Source organism: Chlorocebus sabaeus, chromosome 8 (genome assembly GCF_047675955.1).
Source record: "Chlorocebus sabaeus isolate Y175 chromosome 8, mChlSab1.0.hap1, whole genome shotgun sequence".
NCBI classification, from domain to species: Eukaryota; Metazoa; Chordata; class Mammalia; order Primates; family Cercopithecidae; genus Chlorocebus; species Chlorocebus sabaeus.
Window position 1 is genome coordinate 10,933,803 of NC_132911.1, and position 21,716 is coordinate 10,955,518.

General features: G+C 44.6%; 1 long non-coding RNA gene across 1 annotated transcript in view; it reads right to left on the reverse strand.

The window, feature by feature from the left end:
• The window catches only part of LOC103215354 (uncharacterized), a 223,074-nt gene that overhangs the window by 144,179 nt on the left and 57,179 nt on the right, over positions 1-21,716 (reverse strand). The window contains exon 2 of the long non-coding RNA XR_012093818.1: positions 3,609-3,736. This is a non-coding gene — a long non-coding RNA (uncharacterized lncRNA). The remainder of the gene's footprint in view (positions 1-3,608; positions 3,737-21,716) is intronic.

Here is a 21,716-nt window from a genome sequence, read left to right on the forward strand (position 1 = left end):
GAAGTGATTGTAAGCATCTTCCGGGGTTGGCCTTTTAAAATATCTCAAATGAGCCTCCAGTCCTCTCTTCACCTTTGTAGATAGAGACAAGCATCATAAGATGAAAGGAGATAGGATTCCTGATTAATTACACTTGACCCTTGAACAACATGGGGTTGAACTGCTGCACCCACAATATTTTTTCAGTAAAAGTGACAACACCGAGTGTGCCCGTCTCTCCTGCCTCCCCTTCCACTTCCTCCAACTCCTCCACTGCTGTCACCCCTGGCACAGCAGAACCAACCCCTCCTCTTCCTCCTCTGTAGCCTACTCATGCAAAGACAATGAGGATGAAGACCTTTATGATAATCCACGTCCACTTAGTGAATAGTAAATCCATTGTCTCTTATGATTTTCTAAACCTTTTCTCTAGCTTATTTTATTGTAAGAATACAGTATATAATACAGTAACATACAAAATGTGTGTGAATCAGCTGTTTATATTATCAGTAAAGCTTCCAGTCAGTGGTAAAGTGTTTGGGAAGTCAGGTTATATGCAGATTTTTTACTGTATGTGGGTTTGGCAACCTGTGTTGTCCAATGATTAATTGTACGTGCAGGAGAACTTCCAACCCACACTGGAAATTGTGTGAGTGAGAAATAAACCCTTACTATATTAAGGCCCTGAAATTTTAGGGTTACTTGTTACTGCAGCATCACCTAGCTTACCTTGACTAACATGGTTTCTAAGGTAGAGGAGACCATGTGTTATCCATTTTTAAAATTCCCCTTGAATTCAGCACTTTGCATGTAGTAGGCATTTATGAACACTTGCCAAGTTGAAGAATAATTTAAATAGCTGCCATAAGGATCACATATTTTGTCTCAAGAAAAGACTGTAATTCCCTTGAGAGCAACATCTCTGTTTTCTGCAAACATGAAATAAATTATTTAACTAATGGTTATTTCTGATATTTGTTGGCAGTCTTTAGCCCTTTTTTATTTTTTATTTTTGGAGACAGGGTCTTGCTCGGTTGCCCAGGCTGGAGTGCAGTGGCACAATCATGGCTCACTGCAGCCTTGACCTCCCAAGCTCAAGTCATTCTCCCAGCTCAGCCTCCTGAGTAGCTGGACTTCACACATGTGCCGATATGCCCAGCTAATTAATTTTTTTGTAGAGACGAATATTATCCTTGAGTATTATCTCTATCTTAGCAGTTTTCTTTGTAGAACTGGCTCAGGTGGTAATGATTCACTTGGTTTGTTTGCATTCCAGTTTAGACTGGAAGCCCCATAAGGAAAGAAACACATCAGTCTTGTTCACTATTGTTTCCAGGCCCCTAGAGCATGTCTGCTTTACACTCAGGGTGATGGGCAAGGTAAAGATGGAAACAAAAAACTCAGAGTAAAAAAAAGAAATTCCCTATCTGTAGGGGCAGACAGCTCACACGTCAAAAAACCCCAAAGTTGCACAGTGTACACAGTAAAATAATGCTGCATCTCAAAAAAGGTAAAATTATGTCCAGCAACACATATTTAAGAAGAGAGGGACATGACTAATATCTCCAGAGTCCAAATAAATGAGTCACTCTTTACACCAATTCATTAGTTCCTTTCTCAGCAAATTACTATGTGTCTGGTATATACAGAATATTTCTCTAGAAGTTGTGGGGAATTCTAAGAAGTAGACAACATGCTCATGTTCCTTGTCCTTAATGACTTATAATTGACAATGAAAAGGAAGGTAGTCGCTTTGTCTGTTCTCTGCATCTGAGATCCAGTACCTTGACCCTGCTCTATTCTCATTCTGAGTCTACCAGTGCATCTGACATAGAACTCCAAGGCAAGTGACTTTAATTCTAAGCCAAATCCCTACTCTCCACTCCCCACTCTTATGCACCCACACCTCTCTTTATCATCCTTTTCATGAAAAGACACAATGCCTTCCATACAGTCAATACTCAGTAGGTGTCTGCAATGTAGTTAACCCATTTATGCCAGAGGTTGCAATTTTTTGGATTGCAGGCATGTGTGAAACATCAGACCTTGGCGATGACTTTGAGCAGTAGGATATAAATACCTCCCCTATGCTTAGCATTCCAATAATTGAACACTAGGCATAATCAAACACACACACTCCCAGACTTCCCTTTTCTGTGGATTTCCCCTGATGAAGGGAGTGTTTCTCCCCCATTGTGTCCCCAACCAAAATGTGTCCTCCTGATCACTCAGTCACTACAGCCTGTGGGCCACAAACCCATAATGCTTCCTGGAACTCTTATGATCACTGGGACATTCTAGAGTCATTTCCAGGTTGTCTTTCAGATTTTTCAAAATCCTGCCTGCCCCCTCACGCACCCTCCATCCTGGATCAACAGTAACTCCCTCCTGGAGCCTGGGGTGGGTGGAGCTCTGAAAGATGATGGCTGTTCCATCTTGTACTTGAGAGATGCCTATCTCAAGTGTGAAGCAAGTTGAATACTTCTGTTGATTGAAAAAAAAACACAAAAAACCTCAAGTGATTAAAATCTGTTCCCTAAGTGACTGCTCAGTGAAGTAGAAAGAGCTCTGATGGAGCAGCCCAGAAAACCTGGTTTCATGTTCTGGGTCTGCCTCTAACCGTGTGGCCCAAGGCGGGTCTTGGGTAGAACTAGATGGTCATCAAAGATCCCTTTCAACTTGAAAACACCTGTGTGTGTGTGTGTGTGTGTGTGTGTGTGTGGTTTTTAAATCCTATTGACCAATATATTGTATTATCTGTTCTCGGGGAGAAAGCCATCTGCTGCTCACTCCTAGGTGTCCAGAGTTCTGCCTGCTGAATCGTCATCAAAGCGAGACAGAGCCCAGCAGTTGTCAGCTGTCCAGCAAGGGCCCATGAGAGCATCCAAATACGGCAAGGTGTTTCTTTGATGTTTCTCAGTCTCAGCATTGGGCTTTTGTTTCTATAAACGCTTTTCTACCAAATAGGATGTTTATATCAGTAAGTCCTATGGTATTATTTAAGTTACACAAACAGCAATTTTGAACGAAAGCAGATTTGGACGGCTGGGATCTATTTGGATGGGTGATGCTAATGAGCTGCATAATCTAGCTCTTTGTTCGGTTAGTGCTGAAATGCGACGTCCCTGGACTGTGATTAGACTCCCTAGTCATTCAGACGGCTGTTCAGAAATTCTCCCCACTTCCCTATGGAGATGGGCATCTGAAGGATACATTTCCCCATGCTCCTTGAACATGAAGTAACAGCACTTAAAAATCTTTCGTTCAGTCACCATTTAGCTATCAAGGACATGAAACAGCAAACAGCATGAAATGAAGCACTCAGTCAGTCATCTAAAGATAGACTTTCTAAGCAATGACCATTGTCCCTGTCATAATTACATCTGCTAACAGGAAGGGGAGAAATCCACCTGGTTTCGTTTTGCCAAACACAAAGTTGCTTCTGTGGGTTCTGGATCTAGAAGTGGAGAGTTTTACTAAGTCAAAGAGGCTGCTCGGGGGTACAAACGCCCAGCCAGAAGGCTGGTAGGTGACCAGGACAGTCACATCTCTGATCCCATGGGGATGGCTGCCCTGTCTCCCTTTGCTCAGGGGGATTGGTCTGGGGACACGTTTGCTCATGAACCTACCTTGTTAACTCTTTTGTCCCTTAAGTCGCAATCCAGAAGCTGCTCGTGATCTTGGTCCAGTCCAGGGAGAAATTGGTCCCGTTGTATCAACACCCACCAGGCACAATGATCAGACATCAATGACTTGGCTGAGTGAGGACAAAACAATTGAATTGGAACGTGTTGCTTGTGCAATTTCTCTAACTTTGGGCTGACACTTAGCTAGCCCTGCAGCAGTGAACAATTTTCCTGTGAACAGTTGTTAATTAGAGAGGGTGTGTTTTCTTTAATGGATTGAGAATTCATCCTATAGCACTTTAAAACAATGTTTTAAAGTTTGTTTCCTCAGGACAGAAACGGCATAAACTGAAGGACATAGTGGCAAAGGTCGGGCATTGGATTCTTAGAATGCAGGATTTTTCTTTCTTTTTGTTTTGGAGATGGAATCTCGCTCTGTCGTCCAGGCTGGAGTACAGTGGCACAATCTCGGCTCGCTGCAAGCTCCACCCCCTGGGTTCACGACATCTCCTGCCCCAGCCTTCCAAGTAGCTGGGACTATAGGCACCCACCACCGGCTAATTTTTTTGTATTTTTTAGTAGAGACGGGGTTTCTCCGTGTTAGCTAGGATGGTCTCAATCTCCTGACCTTGTGATCCACCCGCCTTGGCCTCCCAAAGTGCTGGGATTACAGGCATGAACCACTGTGTCCAGCCAGAATGCAGGATTTTCCAAATGCCATTAGTCTAAAAAGCTTCCAGATACTTCACAGTGATGTTTCAGGAGATCTTACCATCTGTGTGTGTCTCAGGTGTGGTGAATTACTTAGCAATGCTTTTAGGAGGCAGAATCAGACATCATGCTGCTGGTTTCTTTCCCTCCTTCCTTTCCTTCCTTTCTTCCTCTCTCTCTCTCGTCCTCTCCTGTCCTCTCCTCTCACTCTCTCTCTTTCCTTTCTTCACCAACAGGGTCTTACTCTGTCACCCAGGAGGTAGTGCAGTGGCACAATCTTGGCTCACCGCAGCCTCTGCCTCCCAGGTTCACCCAATCCCAAGTAGCTGGGATTATGGGTGAGCGCCACCATGCCCAGCTAATTTTTGTATATTTTTAATAGAGATGGGGTTTCACAGTGTTGGCCAGTCTGGTCTCAAAGTCCTGACCTCAAATGATCCACTTGCCTCGGCCTCCCGAAGTGCTAGAGTTACAGGTGTGAGCCACTGCGCCCGGCCCCAGCCTGTTTTTATATTTTCTGCATGTGGTGTAATGACTCATTGCCCTCCTCTTCCTCCAGTGTAGGTGAGAGATGACCCAGTGGGTCCCCATCAGTGTTGGATATGATTCCTCAGGTGAGTTCTGAGTTAGCCTGTGATGCCACCAATGACCACAGCTAAGCCTCTACTCAGACAGGCCTTCTCTGTCCTTCAGCCTAAAGAACCAACCTCACCTCCTCATTTTCCATCATGTTGCTATGATTTGCTTTCTTAATAGCACCTGTGGCCACCTGGAGTGGTTTTGTGCATTTATTTTCTATCTTCTCTACAAAGATGGGAGAAAGAAGGGGCTGGGCTGACTGTCCAGGGCTCTATCTTCAGCACTCAGAACAGTGCCAGGCCACAGCCAAGCCTAACATATATTTGTTAGGTGAATATTGTGAGTGGGATCAAAATGCAGGAGGGGCTAGAGAATAGATGAATCGGGTTTTCTTCCTGGCTCTCCATTAGCTGGCAGTGTCCACTTGGAAACCCTGCTTTAGTTTTTCTCCTCGCCTAGGCTTAGATAATAATGGAGACTCCTTCCAGGTCTAAGTTCTATAACTAGCAGAGGAAAAGACTTAACTAAGTAGAAGAAATTGCTGCTGAGGCTTCATTCATAAGCAGAGTAGAGCGACTCTTAGGCCCTGTAATGCTTCATGAATCAAGGAAATATTATATTTCTTTCTTATAGTTTTTTATTTCACAGATATATTTTTTGAGACAGGGTCTCACTCTGTCACCCAGGCTGGAGTGCAGTGGTACGATCTTGGCTCACTGCAGCCTCAACCTCCCCAGGCTCCCATCCCAGCCTCTGGAGTAGCTGGGGCTACAGGTGTAGGCCACAATGCCCAGCTAAATTTTTTGGTATTTTTTAGATACGGAACTTTGCCATGTTGCTCATGCTGGTCTTGAACTCTTTGGCTCAAGCCATTTTCCTGCCTCGGCCTCCCAAAGGGCTGGGATTACAGATGTGAGCCACAAAGTCCGGCCCCTCTTTTTTATAGTTTTAAAAGTCACAAGCGTTGTATTCTAATTCTTTATAGATTGTTCTCTGCGTAAGGCATAGGTAGTAGCACTCGATCAATCATAGCATTTTCTAGATTAGAATGACGCATTTCCACCAGTGGTGGCTGGTGGTGCGCTTACGGAAGTGAGTTCTGAGTTAGTCTTGTGGCACCACCAATGAGCACCGCTAAAGAGCTCAAAGTCCTTGCTCATTATCTGAGTCTCTCGACCCATAGAGGACTGGGAATCAAAATGCAGGAGGGGCTTCAGAGTGGATGAATTGGGTTTTCTTTCTAAGCCTCAGCTTTAGGTGGGAAGCTGAGGTCCCGAGGGTGCTGTGCGACTGTGCCCTCTCACACACCACACGGGGCAGATCCAGAATCCAGGACTCTATATCCAGGAGCTCTTCTTCCCTTCCTAGCACAGTACTGCAAACTCATCCCCGGGAGAGCTAGCTGGGCTTGTGTCTTCCCTTCTGAGGCCCAGACAATGCTCTTATTCTTTCAGCCAACAAATGTTGGAGTGTCTCCTCTCCCAGATAGTGCCTTCTCTCACAAGGTTTTCCCTTTGTGGCAGAAACATCACAGAGTACAACTTCAATTGCCCATGCTTCCATAACTCAAAATGGCTGTGGTGTCCTTTTCTAATTCATAAACCCAGTAAAGCCAGGAACTGTGCTCTGCAACCTCAATTGTAAACATACAGGAGTCAGTTAATAAATGCTGAAAAATCTGTGAATGATTACATTGGGATAAGGGACAAGAAGTAGATCTTTTCAAAGAATCAATACGCTATAATCTTAGAAAAGCTGCAATTCAGGTAGGTAACTTGAGACTTCTGTATAAAAGAAAAGACTAGAATATTGTTTTTTGTTTTTTTCTTGTTGTTGTTGTTGTTTGTTTTTTGTAAGTTCATCCCAAAGTTGAGAGCTGGCCAAAGAAGTTTTCAACTAATTGCCTCTTGCCTAGTTTCAGGATTAAACTATTTGATTTGATTATATAAGAAAAAGAGGAGAGACTTTGCCCCGAGTAACAAACTGTGGGTCATCCTTATCTAAAGTGTACAGAGGGGTACTTTTTTCATTCCTAAAATAAGGCCGACTCACATACACACACATAAAATATGCCAGTGTGGCACGTGGCCCCATTTTTCCAAATCCTTGGCCTGGGAATGGGGAGCTGACAGGCTGGCCTAGATGCAGAGAAAATCCAGGCTTTCCAGGAGCTGAAAAGCAACTCGATCTTGGTTCAACGTCTTCAGACATTCAACATTTAAGACTGTTCAGCATTTCAGCAGGGCGCGGTGGCTCACGCCTGTAATCCCAGCACTTTGGGAGGCTGAGGCGGGCGGATCACGAGGTCAGGGGATCGACACCATCCTGGCTAACATGGTAAAACCCCATCTCTACTAAAAATACAAAAAAATAAATAAATAAAAGTCCGGCGTAGTGGCGGGAGCCTGTAGTCCCATCTACTTGAGCTGAGATCGCACCACTGCACTCCAGCCTAGGCAACAGAGTGAGACTCCATCTCAAAATTAAAAAAAAAAAAAAAAGACTATTCAGCATTTCAACTGCCACACACAGCTCCTGCTTGTGATTTGGTCACAATTCTGCTTTTAGCTTTGTCTACACAAAGTCGTCTTCAAGGCTCTAAGGATCTAAACGATCAAAGACATAAGTTTAACTTCTGGTTTCCTGCGTAAAACTCTGCAGAGAGCCCTGCTGGCCACCCAAGAACACCTTCAGCCTGCCAGGTCCTGGGTTGAACCTCGTGTGTCCCCGTGGGGACCTCAGGGTCTACGGAGATTGCAAGTTACACCTGGACCTTCTGATAAGCTTGACATGAAAATGCAACTTGGATCCAGAGACTAAGGTTTCCAACCTCAAACCAGGACCTACGGTCTGGAATGTGGACTAGTAATGGATGGGTCCCGGAGTGCTAAACACTGTGTTTGTCACTTTGATCACTTACAGGAAACTCTAGCACGTTGGTTTTAGATACTGGTTTAGCATGGACAGATGCATATGTGAATCCTGACTAGGTCTTCTCTTAACAAATCTTCCTTGAATGGATAACACTTGGGGGTAGACAGAATAACACCCCCAACCCCAGTCCCACCAAAGACGCCCACAGCTTAATCCATTGTACCTGTGAACATGCTACCTCAAATGGCAAAAGGGATTTGGCAAAGGTGATTAAATTAAGGATCTTGAAATGAGATGGTGAATCCAGATTACCCAGGTGGGCCCAGTATTACAACGAAGGAGGTTGTAAGAAGGAGGTGGGCAGATAGAAAAGAATGAAAGTCTATCATTCACAGCAACATGGGTGGAACTGGAGGTCATTATGTTAAGTGAAATAAGCCAGGCACAGAAAGACAAATAACCCATGTTCTCAATTATATGTGGGAGCTGAAAAGGTGGATCTCTTGACGATAGTAAGTTGGTGGTTACCAGGGGCTAAGAAGGGTAGCAGGAAGAAAGGGAGAAAGAGAAGTTGATTAACGGCTATAAATATACACTTAGAAGAAATAAGACCTGGTGGCTCATAGATCAATAGGGCGACTATGGTTAACATTAATCAACTGTTCATTTCAAAATGGCTAGGAGAGGAGAATTTGCTTTCCTAGCAAAAAGAAAAGCCACTTATTTGATGGTATGGACATCCTAATTACCCTTTGATTACATGAATGTAGCAAATTCTCAAATGCCTCCTGAAAACATGTATAACTATTGTTTCAATAAACTGTTTTTTAAAAATGTTAAATGATAGCCAGGCATGGTGGTGCATGCCTGTAATCCCAGCTACGCCAGAGGCTGAAGCACGAGAATCTCTTGAACCCTGGAGGGAAAGGTTGCAGTGAACCGAGACTGCACCACTGCACCCCAACCCAGGCAACAGAGCAAGACCCTGTCTCAAAAAATTAAAAATTTAGGCTGGGTGTGGTGGCTCATGCCCGTAATCCCAGCACTTTGGGAGGCCAAGGTGGATGGATCACTTGAGGTCAGGAGTTCGTGACCAGCCTGGCCAACATGGTGAAACCCCATCTCTACTAAAAATATAAAAATTAACTGGGCATCATGGTGCATGCCTGTAATCCCAGCTACTTGGGAGGCTGAGGCAGGAGAATCACTTGAACCTGGGAGGTGCAGGTTGCAGTGAGCTGAGATTGCACTGCTGCACTCCTGCCTGGTTGACAGAGGGAGACTCCATCTCAAAAAAAAATTTTAAATTTAAAAATTTAAAAAAATTTTAAATTTAAAAATTTAAAAAATTTTTAAATGAAAGGAAGAGGCGGGTAGGAGATCAGAGTGACTATGGGAACAAGGGTTGGGGGGGAGGGAGAGGGGGAGAGAGAGAGAGAGAGAGAGAGAGAGAGAGGAAGATGTCATGCTGGCTGTGAAGGTGGAGGAAGGGGTCAACCCCACAGAGCAGGAACTCTGTGTGATTCACTGAGACCTGTATAGAACACAGAATAGCATCTGGCACATAGTAACTGCTCAGTAAATAGTCATTGAATGAACAAAGGATTAGAAACTACTCGCAGGTTCTTTGGTGAGGGGGCAGGAACCCACATTTTGCTGGATTTTCCCAAGAGGCCAGCATTGTGTGAACCCTTATGTCATCTCCTAAGAAACACACTAGGATGAAGGTGTTATCCCCACTGCACATATGAGAACAGACAGCACATCTTTTCAGATAGTTAACAAAACGCAAACTAGAAATTCTAATGCAAACATAATCTAAATAATGTATGGTCCTATTATGAAGTCACTGATCTGAATTCAGTATGGAAGAAAAAGATGAGAATAGTCTTAAATTTATCTACTATCCCTGCTATCCCACCAAATGAGTGTATGCCCCGCAGTGAGTGAAACAAGGGAAGCACGAACTCACTGGCCTTATGTTCTATGTTCCTCTCATCATATGAGTGTCTTTCCAGGCTGAGAATGAGCCCAGTGTTTAGAGATACACATTTTTCCCTATGCAATACAGCCCTCACATGGGAGACCACTATTTCATTTGTTGTTCAACGAAAGAAACATTACCAGCACTGGAGAAAACAAAACAAAACAAAACTAGCTATGTTGAACTAGTTGCAAATCGTGGTTATCCTTGAGTTATTATTGATTCTTCTTTCCCCCCACAGCCTGTGTCCAACCCACCAGCTGTCCCTGTCAACTCCCCCTATAAAGCATGAACTGAGGCCGGGCGCGGTGGCTCAAGCCTGTAATCCCAGCACTTTGGGAGGCCGAGACGGGCGGATCACGAGGTCAGGAGATCGAGACCATCCTGGCTAACATGGTGAAACCCCGTCTCTACTAAAAAATACAAAAAACTAGCCGGGCGAAGTGGCGGGCGCCTGTAGTCCCAGCTACTCGGGAGGCTGAGGCAGGAGAATGGCGTGAACCCGGGAGGCGGAGCTTGCAGTGAGCTGAGATCCAGCCACTGCACTCCAGCCTGGGTGACAGAGCGAGACTCCGTCTCAAAAAAAAAAAAAAAAAAAAAAGCATGAACTGAATCTGCTGCAACTTCCCAACCTCAAATCGAAGCTTCCAGCCTCTCCTGCCTGCACTGCTGCAAAACTTCCTAGCTGGCCTCCCTGTTTCCCCTACTAGCAGCCTGCAAGCCATGCTGCCCCACAGAACATGAAAACAGAATAAGAGAGCTTGAAAAGGGAATTCAGATCATGAAGTGCCCTTGCTCAGAACTCTCCAAATACACTTGGAAAACACGCCCCAAAGCATCTATAATTCCCTGCCTGCTTGGTTCCATCCTGGGCCAGTCTCCCTGGGACTGCTTTGCCCTGGCTTATACTCTCCGTAGGAGCTTATCCTAGCTCTTCCCTCTGCCTGGATGCTCTTTCCTTCCATCTTTGCCCGAGGCTCCTTCTTGTCACCCAGATCTCAGCTGAAATGTCACCTCCTGGGAGAAGACTTTCCTTGTCATTTCCTATTACCACGTAGGTCTTTAAATAGTGCTTAATACTCACTACTCACTGATGTGTGCTGACTGGCACGCTGCACCAGATGCCAAGCCCTATAAGAGCAGGGACCTTGCCTGCCTTGATCACATCTGCCACCCCAATGGAGAAAGTTGCTTGACATATATGGGGACTCCAAGTGCACCCCTCAAATTAATTAATTAATTAATTTATTTATTTATAGAGACAGATTCTCACTCTGTTGCCCAGGCTGGAGTGCAGTGGCATGATCTTGGCTCACTGCAAGCTCTGCCTCCCGGGTTCACACCATTCTCCTGCCTCAGCCTCCCCAGTAGCTGGGACTACGGGTGCCTGCCACCATGCCCAGCTAATTTTTTGTATTTTTTAGTAGAGACAGGGTTTCACCGTGTTAGCCAGGATGGTCTCAATCTCCTGACCTCATGATCCGCCCACCTCGGCCTCCCAAAGTGCTGGGATTACAGGTGGGAGCCACCGCGCCTGGCCTCAAATGGGTTTATTAAGGACACGCTTACCTACCTTTGTTTTTTGCTTACTTGGTTACTTCACAGCTTGCCCCGTGGACAAAATATGTGAGTCTGCCGTAGAAAAGAAGTAGGTATTTTATAGATGAAGAAATGGAGGGCTAAAGAGACCATGTGATTTGCCCAAGATCACACAGCTGAAAGGTGAGTTGGAATTTAAACCCAGGCTTGTCCGATTCTAATTCTCAGGTTCTTTCTACCATGCCACAATGCCTTCTTGGGGGTTGGGAGCCCAAGAACAGGGTGGAGCTGGGCTGGGAAGCACTTCAGCGAGGAGAGGTGGATGGGCTCTGCAGTGGAGATGCGCTGAGAGCCACCAGGCTACCCCCATGCAGCAGCCCAGTGGCCTTGCAGGAAACTTAAGTTCTCTAAATTCCTGCTTCTTCCAGTGGAAAATGAAGGTATAAGGATTTCATGAGCTATTTACGTACTATATTTAGCAAGGTACCTGGTGCACAGTAGACCCTTCATAAATAGTAGCATCATTGCTATCAGTATCATCAGGACAAAATTTGCACATTCACAGTTATCTGCAAAGCCAAAGTAAGTCTTAACTCTGCCAGTGGTGGGTCAGAGGGTCCCCCTAAATGACCAGTTACTTCTCCTTTGAGCCAAGGCTTCAACTGAGCAGGAGCTAAGAGTATATGCCTCTTTTGGTGGACTTGAGGGAAGGGGCCCAGGAACCTTGTCCATATCTAGCTTGAGGAAAATGAGAACTAGTCTATTTCTTTTTCAGAATCACCACCCAAGCCCCAGTTGTACTCATAGCTGCTAACTCTGGCTTGATTTCAATACCATTCCCCCATCTCAAACACCTGCCATGGCCTGTTGTCTCTGCACAAGTCCACTAGAATTAGACTATTAGAAAAAGCCCACTTGGCCGGGCGCGGTGGCTCAAGCCTGTAATCCCAGCACTTTGGGAGGCCGAGACGGGCGGATCACGAGGTCAGGAGATCGAGACCATCCTGGCGAACACGGTGAAACCCCGTCTCTACTAAAAATACAAAAAATTAGCCGGGCGAGGTGGCGGGCGCCTGTAGTCCCAGCTACTCGGGAGGCTGAGGCAGGAGAATGGCGTGAACCCGGGAGGCGGAGCTTGCAGTGAGCTGAGATCCGGCCACTACACTCCAGCCTGGGCGACAGAGCGAGACTCCGTCTCAAAAAAAAAAAAAAAAAAAAAAAAAAAAAGAAAAAGCCCACTTATACTAATTTAGAAAAATATATCTCCCTTTTTCTTATTGGCCCTTGTGACAATTTTGAGCGAGTCTAATGGCCCAGCCGTAGCCCTTTTCACACTGGGAAGCAGCTGTCAGTCTTCCTATTTCCTTCAGCATCAGCTCTCATGTGATCTCCAGCCCTATCACTCATCTGATTACTCTTTTTGGTTTGTCTAAATCCTTTTTAAAATGCTGTGCTCGGCTGGGCGCGGTGGCTCAAGCCTGTAATCCCAGCACTTTGGGAGGCCGAGATGGGCGGATCACGAGGTCAGGAGATCGAGACCATCCTGGCTAACATGGTGAAACCCCGTCTCTACTAAAAAATACAAAAAAACTAGCCGGGCAAGGTGGCGGGCACCTGTAGTCCCAGCTACTTGGGAGGCTGAGGCAGGAGAATGGCGTAAACCTGGGAGGCGGAGCTTGCAGTGAGCTGAGATCCGGCCACTGCACTGCAGCCTGGGCGACAGAGCAAGACTCTGTCTCAAAATAAAAAAATAAAATAAAATAAAATAAAATAAAATAAAATAAATAAAATAAAAAATAAAATAAAATAAAATAAAATAAATAAAATGCTGTGCTCAGAATGCAGTACTCCAGATCTGATCTGATAGTATGGGGATCACTATCACATCAGACAGTGTGGGGTTATAACCTCTCCATTCTCTATTTCTCTTAGGGTGGCTCAAGGCATTGGGCAACCATGCGACATAGATACTTTTTACAGTGTTTATTGTCAAATGAAATTCCTCAGTTGTTTTTCGATACCCGCCTCCAGCCTTCCCTTTCATGCATGGGTATCTCAGAGTCAGGGAATATTTTGGGAGGTTTTGGCACCATAGAGTTGGCTCCACATACATCAAATTCTGATGTTGCAACATTAGCTAGTAGCTGAGACCTCATCAAGACCTTATTCTACGGTCAGGGCTTGGTGATAGTGGCCCAAGGCACACAGAGTCATAGATTCTTTTATTTATTTATTTATTTATTTATTTATTTATTTATTTATTTATTTTTTGAGACAGATTCTCACTCTGTCACCCATCCTGGAGTGCAGTGGCACGATCTCAGCTCACTGCAACCTCTGTCTCCCAGGTTCAAGCGATTCTCTTGCCTCAGCCTCCTGAGTAGTTGGGATTACAGGGGCATGCCACCACGCCCAACTTTTTTTTTTTTTTTTTTTTTTTTTTTTTAGTAGAGATGGGGTTTCACCATGTTGGCCAGGCTGGTCTCAATCTCCTGACCTCACATGATCTGCCTGCCTCAGCCCCCCAAAGTGCTGGGATTACAGGCATGAGCCACGGCGCCCAGCCCTGAGTCATAGATTCTAAGGATCTATGTAGGGCCTGCTATTAGTGTAGGGCCTGCTGTTCTTGCCTCCACCCAACAAGTGCAGGCATCCTTGGGAATTCTGCTGAGCTGTAAGATTTGACCATGGGCGCACAAATCCAAACGTAAATCAAAAACGAAAGCATCAGTCTGTGTGTTTGTTATGAGTAAGATCCCAGATATTCAGTCCAGATATTCACCAGCAAAGATCCCAGCACATAGGGGAGAAATACCTGGAAGGCTGGGAGAGGTACAGAGAGACCGGGTCCCTGGAGCTGAGTATTAAGAAAGTAGGGTGCACAGTGGTCCTCAGTAACATAGGAACCAAACGCAGGTCAGGAATCAGAACAGGATGCTGAGGTCAGACAGACACTGCTTCATGCTGCACTGCAGCCTTTCTAGTGTTGAGCGACCTATTTTCTTCTAGGACGGGGTCTCAGCTCCAGAGTAAGTGAAAGCGAGACAGAACCTTGTCTTTGCTCATTGTCCAGCAGCATGGGCTCTCTGGTTCTGCTGTGTTCCTGGCTTCCCCAGTGGAATCCCTTTCTCTCGCCTCTATCACTGGATTTCTAGAGAGATGACCAGTTCGGGGGCACATTTTTGTCTGCTGCTAATTAATAACAGTTTGTATATCTATGGATGTTAAATGCAAGTTAATCACCTTCCATTTGACATTTGTTTCCATTTTAAAAACCAATATCACAGTTCCTCCTTCCAACCTAAGTTAGATGCTAGTTAGAATTCTTTTTTGAATTCTCATTGTATGCTTTCCCTTCTTTTTTTTTTTGAGACGAAGTTTCGCTCTTGTTGCCCAGGCTGGAGTGCAATGGTGCGATCTTGGCTCACAGCAACCTCCGCCTCCCGAGTTCAAGCCATTCTCCTGCCTCAGCCTCCGGAGTACCTGGGATTACAGGCATGCGCCACCACACCTAGCTATTTTTGTATTTTTAGTAGAGATGGTGTTTGTCCATGCTGGTCAGGCTAGTCATGAACTCCTGATCTCAGATGACCTGCCCACCTCAGCCTCTCAAAGTGCTGGGATTACAGGCATGAGCCACCGCGCCCAGCTATGCTTCCCCTTCTTAACTTTGGCTACAAAGATAAAGAAAGATGTGTATGATGACTTGTCTGTCTCCCTGATAGACTGTGAGGCCTGTGAAGACAGGAGCTACATCTTTCTTTCTTTTTCTTTTTTTTTTTTCCAGACAGAATGTCACTGTCACCCAGGCTGGAATGCAGAGTGCAATGGCGCGATCTCAGCTGACTGCAACCCCCGCCTCCCAGGTTCAAGCGATTCTCCTGCCTCAGCCTCCTCAGTAACTAGGATTACAGGCGTGCGCCACCATGCCTGGCTAATTTTTGTATTTTTAGTGGAGACAGGGTTTCACCATGTTGGCCAGGCTGGTCGAGAACTCCTGATCTTAGTGATCCGCCCACCTCGGCTTCCCAAAGTGCTGGGATTACAGACGTGAGCCCCCATGCCCAGCCAGGAGCTACATCTATCTCATTCCATGGCTTATCTTCCAGTACAGTGCCTGGTGCACAGTGGGTGTTCATAAATATTAGATGAGTGAGTGAGTGAATGAATGAATGAGGCAAATCATGGTTACAGTTGGGACTTGACTTTGTGACCAATATTTTTCCACTAGGCCCTACCTCTCCCTGGGGTTAGAAGATAGAGCAGCTGGCCCACCCCATTTATCCAACCTGCTTGCAATTCTATGTCTACCTGCAACCCCCAGCCTTGTGACCCTAGTTAGTTGTCTTTGAGGTCACCCCCTCCCCATTTTATTTGTATCTTTCCCCATTTGTCTGTCTTTGGAATTCAGTTTCTTTCATCTCTATTGTCTGGCTTCTGATATGGGTCGGGCTTTCTTATTTAAAGGAATTCCAGTTGTGTTTTTCCTTGGTTTGTTTTATTCTTGTGTAGGCTATAGGTGTCCCTGCATTCTGAGGCCACTAATGTTAGATTGTCCTTTTTTTCATTTAGTATCTTTTGGGACCTTATCAAGCTGCTGCTTAGGCCCCCCTCCAATCTGGCCTCACTGAAAGTCCTGATCATATGCCCTGTTTGGTTATATGAATAAGCCAAGAGGAGGCTGGATGCAGTGGCTCCCACCTGTAATTCTAACACTTTGGGAGGCCGAGGTGGGAGGATCACTTGAGCTCCGAAGTTCAAGACCAGACTGGGCAACCTCAGGAAACCCCATCTCTACAAAAAAAAATACAAAAATGTAGCTGGGCATGGTGGCATGTGCCTGTAGTCCCAGCTACTCTGGAGGCTGAAGCAGAGGGATGGCCTGAGCCCAGGATGTTGAGGGTTGCAGGTAGCCATGATTGAGCCACTGCACTCCAGCCCGGGTGACAGAGTGAGACCCGGTCTCAAAAGAAAAAAAAAAAAAAAAAAAAAAAAGACTAGGAATTTCTAGTCAACATTTACTTACATTATAATATAGAAAATGTAAGACTTTTTTCCTCTCCAAACTTCACAGTCATTTTTGAGGAGGAGGAGCTGCTTTACAATAGAATGGGGAGGAGAGAATTGGGGTGATACCTAGACGAGAACATCAAGATATACTATTAAAGATCACTGGGCTACTCAACAGGCATAGGCTAGCAGTGTGACCATGAATAAGTCACTTTTGTGGGCCACAGCTTCCAAATTTGTAAAACAAAGAAATTGATAGTTTCTCCGATTCCTTCTAAGTTTTATGATTGTCTAGCATTTTGAGTTTTTCAGAAGAAAATTCATTATAGAAATACTAAGAATAATTGCTAACTGCCCCAGTTTGCTCACAATCAGAACTTTGTGTTAATTTGTTCATAGACCAAGTTGAATTTGCATTAGTGCCCTTGACAAAATAAGTATTGGCTTTTTAGATTTTTTAATTACTACGAGACTGGTGTATTGACATGGTTCTCAGAGCAATCTTAGAGAACAAGGAACTGCTTATGAGTCTACTAATCTTGCAGTAGGCTATTCATTCTTTGGTATTTGGTTTGACATTTATTTTTCTTTTTCAGTCATATTGATTTAAATATCATTAGCCCAAAAATGTACCAAAGGGTAATTGCATTGACTGTTTTGGCTCCCCTCAGCTATTACTTTGCAATTCATCTTTTATGGCAAAGCTTCCCTCATGATCGAGCCAAGAGGGCTGAGTTTGAATCACAGTCACACTTTTCGCAGCAAGTGTGGAGTGTACTTTAAATGTAACAAAAGCAAAGCACAAGATCAGGAAAATATTTGCTAAATGGCAAATGGCTATTTGGATCTATTCAAGACAGTGCATGTTATGAGAGGTGTGAATGGCACTATTCAACTGTATCGTATTAAAAAGGAAAATGAATGAAAATCAATTCCCATGAAACTGTATATTTCCATTGAAAAATCTCCCTGGTTGATTATATTTTGAATCTTATAATTAACCCTTGTTAATGGCATAATTAACTCATTAATCTTCCACCATTTCTTAATTGTACAATTGTACAATGGATGTTTAGTGGAAGCTGGTGGGTCTACCCCTAAACTAAAGAACTACATTTCTTAATTGTACCATTATACAATTAATTAGTTGTATAATTAACAGGGGTTAATTGTAATATTCAGTTGGCCAGGTGCAGTGCCTCGTGTCTGTAATCCCAGCAATTTGGGAGGCCAAGGCAGGTGGATTGCTTGATCCAGGAGTTCGAGACCAGTCTGGGCAACATAATAAGACTCTGTCTCTATGAAACTTTTTTTTTTTTTTTTTTTTTTTTGAGACAGAGTCTCGCTCTCTTGCCCAGGTTGGAGTGCAGTGGCCGGATCTCAGCTCACTACAAGCTCTGCCTCCTGGGTTTACGCCATTCTCCTGCCTCAGCCTCCCAAGTAGCTGGGACTACAGGCGCCCGCCACCTCGCCCGGCTAGTTTTTTGTATTTTTTAGTAGAGACGGGGTTTCACCATGTTAGCCAGGATGGTCTCGATCTCCTGACCTCGTGATCCGCCCGTCTTGGCCTCCCAAAGTGCTGGGATTACAGGCTTGAGCCACCACGCCTGGCCTTTTTTTTTTCTTTAAAGAAAGCCTGGCATGGTGGTAAGCGCCTGTCGTCCCAGCTACTCAGGAGGCTTAGGTGGGAGGATCCCTTGGAATTCGCCTGGTGGCAGAGCAAGACCCTGCCTCAGAGAGAGAGAGAGAGAGAAAATTTAAGATGCAGATAGCCCAAAGGTTTCTAAGAGCCCCCAGAGAAGAAAGAGAATCTTTTGGGATGCAGGACTTATTGTTTCCAAATGTGACATCTTTTATCCCATAAGGTCAGAGCTCAGAAAAAAGGAAAAGAGTAAGAAAGCCTCTGTCACCTCAGAATGTAAACATTTTTGTTTGACTGTCTTTTTAAGTCTATTTTTTTTTTCGGATTGAAATTCCAAAGCTGGGGGAGATTGGATTGCTGCGAAGGAGTCTCCCAAGGTCATCGTATCCTTGTTAAACATCTGTCATGATGTTAGTGGATGTTTAGTGGAAGCTGGTGGGTCTTAACTTAAACTAAAGCAGTTTTTCCCACAGCCCTTCTGCTGGATTCATGTTGGGATCCACTTTTTGTAAGTAACCAGCCAGTGCCCTGTCTTTGGGGCAAAAGAAGAGTCAGCTACAATGTGACAAAAAGAAACAATGAAGAATTTAAAAACTCATATTCCTGTAGGGCTCCCCTTTTGTGAGGAGTTTGTATATTTTCACTGTCCTCCCCGCTTCCCCTCTCAATCTCCCTCCTCTCCAGCCTCTAAAATGCCTGACCTTTCCATAGGTTACTCTTTTCTTATCCAAGTCTTCAAACCTGAATTGGCAACACCAACCATTCTTAAGAAATGGTGGAAAATTCTTCCAAGAATCCTCATTCATTCCAACTAAAGGAAGAAAGTATGTTTTTTCTTTTAAAAACTAGAGGCAGAGGGAGGGGCTTAAAGCAGCAAATAAAAGAGGTTTCAGAAGACGAAACAAAGTTAATGCAGCTACTAAAAAGGGATTGGAAATTACTGAATTCTACAAACTTATTGTTAGATTTAAAAAAAACAAAACTAGCAGACTGAAGAAAACGTCGGATCAAAATGTAAGGTGAAGCCCCATGTGATGCGGGTTCACCAAAACCTACTCCACCGCCCTTCCGCCGTGAGAGAAGTGTGGCTGATGTGCGGCCCAGGCACGCACCACATGTCCAGGACCCCATGGAGTGAACGGTGGTCACGTGACCACACTCTGGCCAATGGATGAGAAGTGTGCTATTTGTAGACAAGTCTGTAACGCTTTGCAAGCATGCCACTCACATTCTTCCCTTTTTTTTTTCCTGCTGGCTGGCTATCTGGGCATGGCACCTAGACAGACAAGAAAAATGATTTAGAGAATAGAGAATAAACAAGCTGGAAGCAACCTGGGTCCTTGAGTCACTGCATGGACAAAGCCTCCTGCTGATCAGGCGCACCCCCCAGGACTGTTAGGTAAGAAAGGAATCAACTTCTATCTTACCTGAGTCATTGCATTTTTGGGGTCTCCTCATTCCAATAGTTTATTGTGATGATAACCGATAATTTAGGTGTTGGTCTTTAGCAATTAAATCACAAAGCATATGAACAATGGACTTTTTGTCAACGACCTTATGATTGTTCTATTGGCAGAGAATCCATGGCAGTGTGACTGTCCCCTTACGTGAGCCCTATGCAGGCAGGAACCATGCCTCCCCCTTCTGTATGCAAGGCCAAAAATCACTGCCAGGTAGTGCTGCATAGTGACGGTGGTGAAGACGGCTGGCATGAATCTCTGTGAAGCAGGTCTGCACTTCTTTGTCTCCCCTGTTCATTTTCAAAACTGGCTGAATTCAGCAGGAGGGAAATCTGGCATTAAGCTCCGCTATTCTCTGTGCTGGGGTGCCACAGAAAACCAACACTGGGCACAAGCATACCCTTGCTGTTCCTTTCTCCAGGACACAACAGCCTCTTTTAATTGGCACCTCAGCAGTGGCAACTTCTTTTACCAAACCAGTCTCTATACTAATGTCCTGTTATCATGGAGGTCTCATCTACCTTTGATGGAGGGCTTTCCATTGTCCCTCCTGGGCTCCACTCCCTCCTCGATGCTAGAGTTTCTCCCAGTGCTGCTGCAGAAAGCCCTGAGCATCCGGCTACTCATCTATCCAGCTATCCACTACTTCCATCGCCTGACCACAGCCCCATCTCTCCCCAAGCAAATAACAGTTTCAAGGTACCTTCTGGTTACCTTTTGAGATGGGTCCATTCTTCTTGTAATTTTTGCAGAAAATTGTAGAGGAGAGAGCTAACTACAGGAAATGCTCCAGGTTTCAAATAATAGACATATAAATTGTCTATTCAAATCTATCAGTTGACACCTGCCACTGAAGATGGCACTGGCAGAGTAAGGGATCCATCTTATTTTTGGTGGTGTATTGGAGCAAAACCACAGAAATAACTCACATGTCCAGAAATTAGCAGCCTGGCAACCTGACTCATCTTGAATACAGGTAAATATCAGGAAGTAGCAAAAAGGGTCTCCAAGTGGGTAGCGTACAGGAGGAGAGTGGAAAACAAAGATGATTCACATTCTGGGCACTCACGGTCACATATTTTACCCAGAGGAGAGTTCCTAAGACTGTATATTTAAGCCTTTGTTTTTTAAAAATAACAATTGGAATAACAACTTCATCTGGCTTCCCAATCCACAGAGAGTCGGAAACAGAAGCTGAGAATGAAAAATGAAATCCCATTGGCTGAAAGTGATGTTGCAGAGCAAAAAAAAAAAAAAACCGAAAGAAAAGAAAAGAAGGAAAGAAAAAAAATATTAAAACAGATACAACTAAACAACCTATAAGGCTCACAGAGCATTGAGTGAACAACTCACTGTCTAACTAGCCTCAGTCACCCTGAGGATACATCTGTATCATAACACGGTTTTACAAGTGATGTACCCAGTAGGTTTTTGAGCTTTGGTGTTTAAAAACAATGAACTTTCATCAGTCTATAATTTTTAATATATAATTGAAGTACTCACTATTCAGAAATGCCTTTAAATAAGCTATCATGCTGGTGCAATGGCTCATGCCTGTAATCCCAGCACTTTGGGAGGCCGAGGCAGGTGGATCGCTGAGCTCAGGAGTTCCTCTCCTGGGAAACATGGTGAAACCCCATCTCTATGAAAATACAAAAATTAGCTAAGTGTGGTGGCATGTACCTGTAGTCCAGTTACTTGGGAGGCTGAGGTGGGAAGATAGCCTGAGCCCAGGAGGTGGAGGTTGCAGTAACCTGTGATTGTACCTCTGCACTCCAGCCTGGATGACAGAGTGAGACCCTGTCTCAAAATATATAAATAAATAAATAGATAAGCTATTGTTACCTCTTTATAGAGATAAAAACCTCTGTGCTGTGCGTACTCGTTGTGTAAATTAAGACTCCCCATTTCCTAATGTCTAATGTACACTCATACCAAGAGGCCAGCACTAGGAAGCGTCAGTATTCCTTGTGGTCGTAACATGGCAACCAAAGCAATCCATAGTCTGGAGGTGACCAGGACACTTGGAAGATGGAGAAACATTTTTCTTGAGGGTAGCTGAAGGCTATCAGCCAAAGGCAGAGGCTGAGGCATGAGTCAGAGCATGCCCTGTGGCTTCTGCATCTGCAGAGCTGGGAGTCTTATCTGCAAAGTTAGTAAAGGAGGCAAAGCTCTCACCTCATATGCTCTTCCACTTTTTCTGTACTTATCTAACACCTTCCTCTTCTTTTAAGGTTGAGATCAAGCCATATCTTACAGTGCCATTTGTGACTACATTGGCCCTTCCTGGTCTTCCCCCTCTTAAGTCTGCT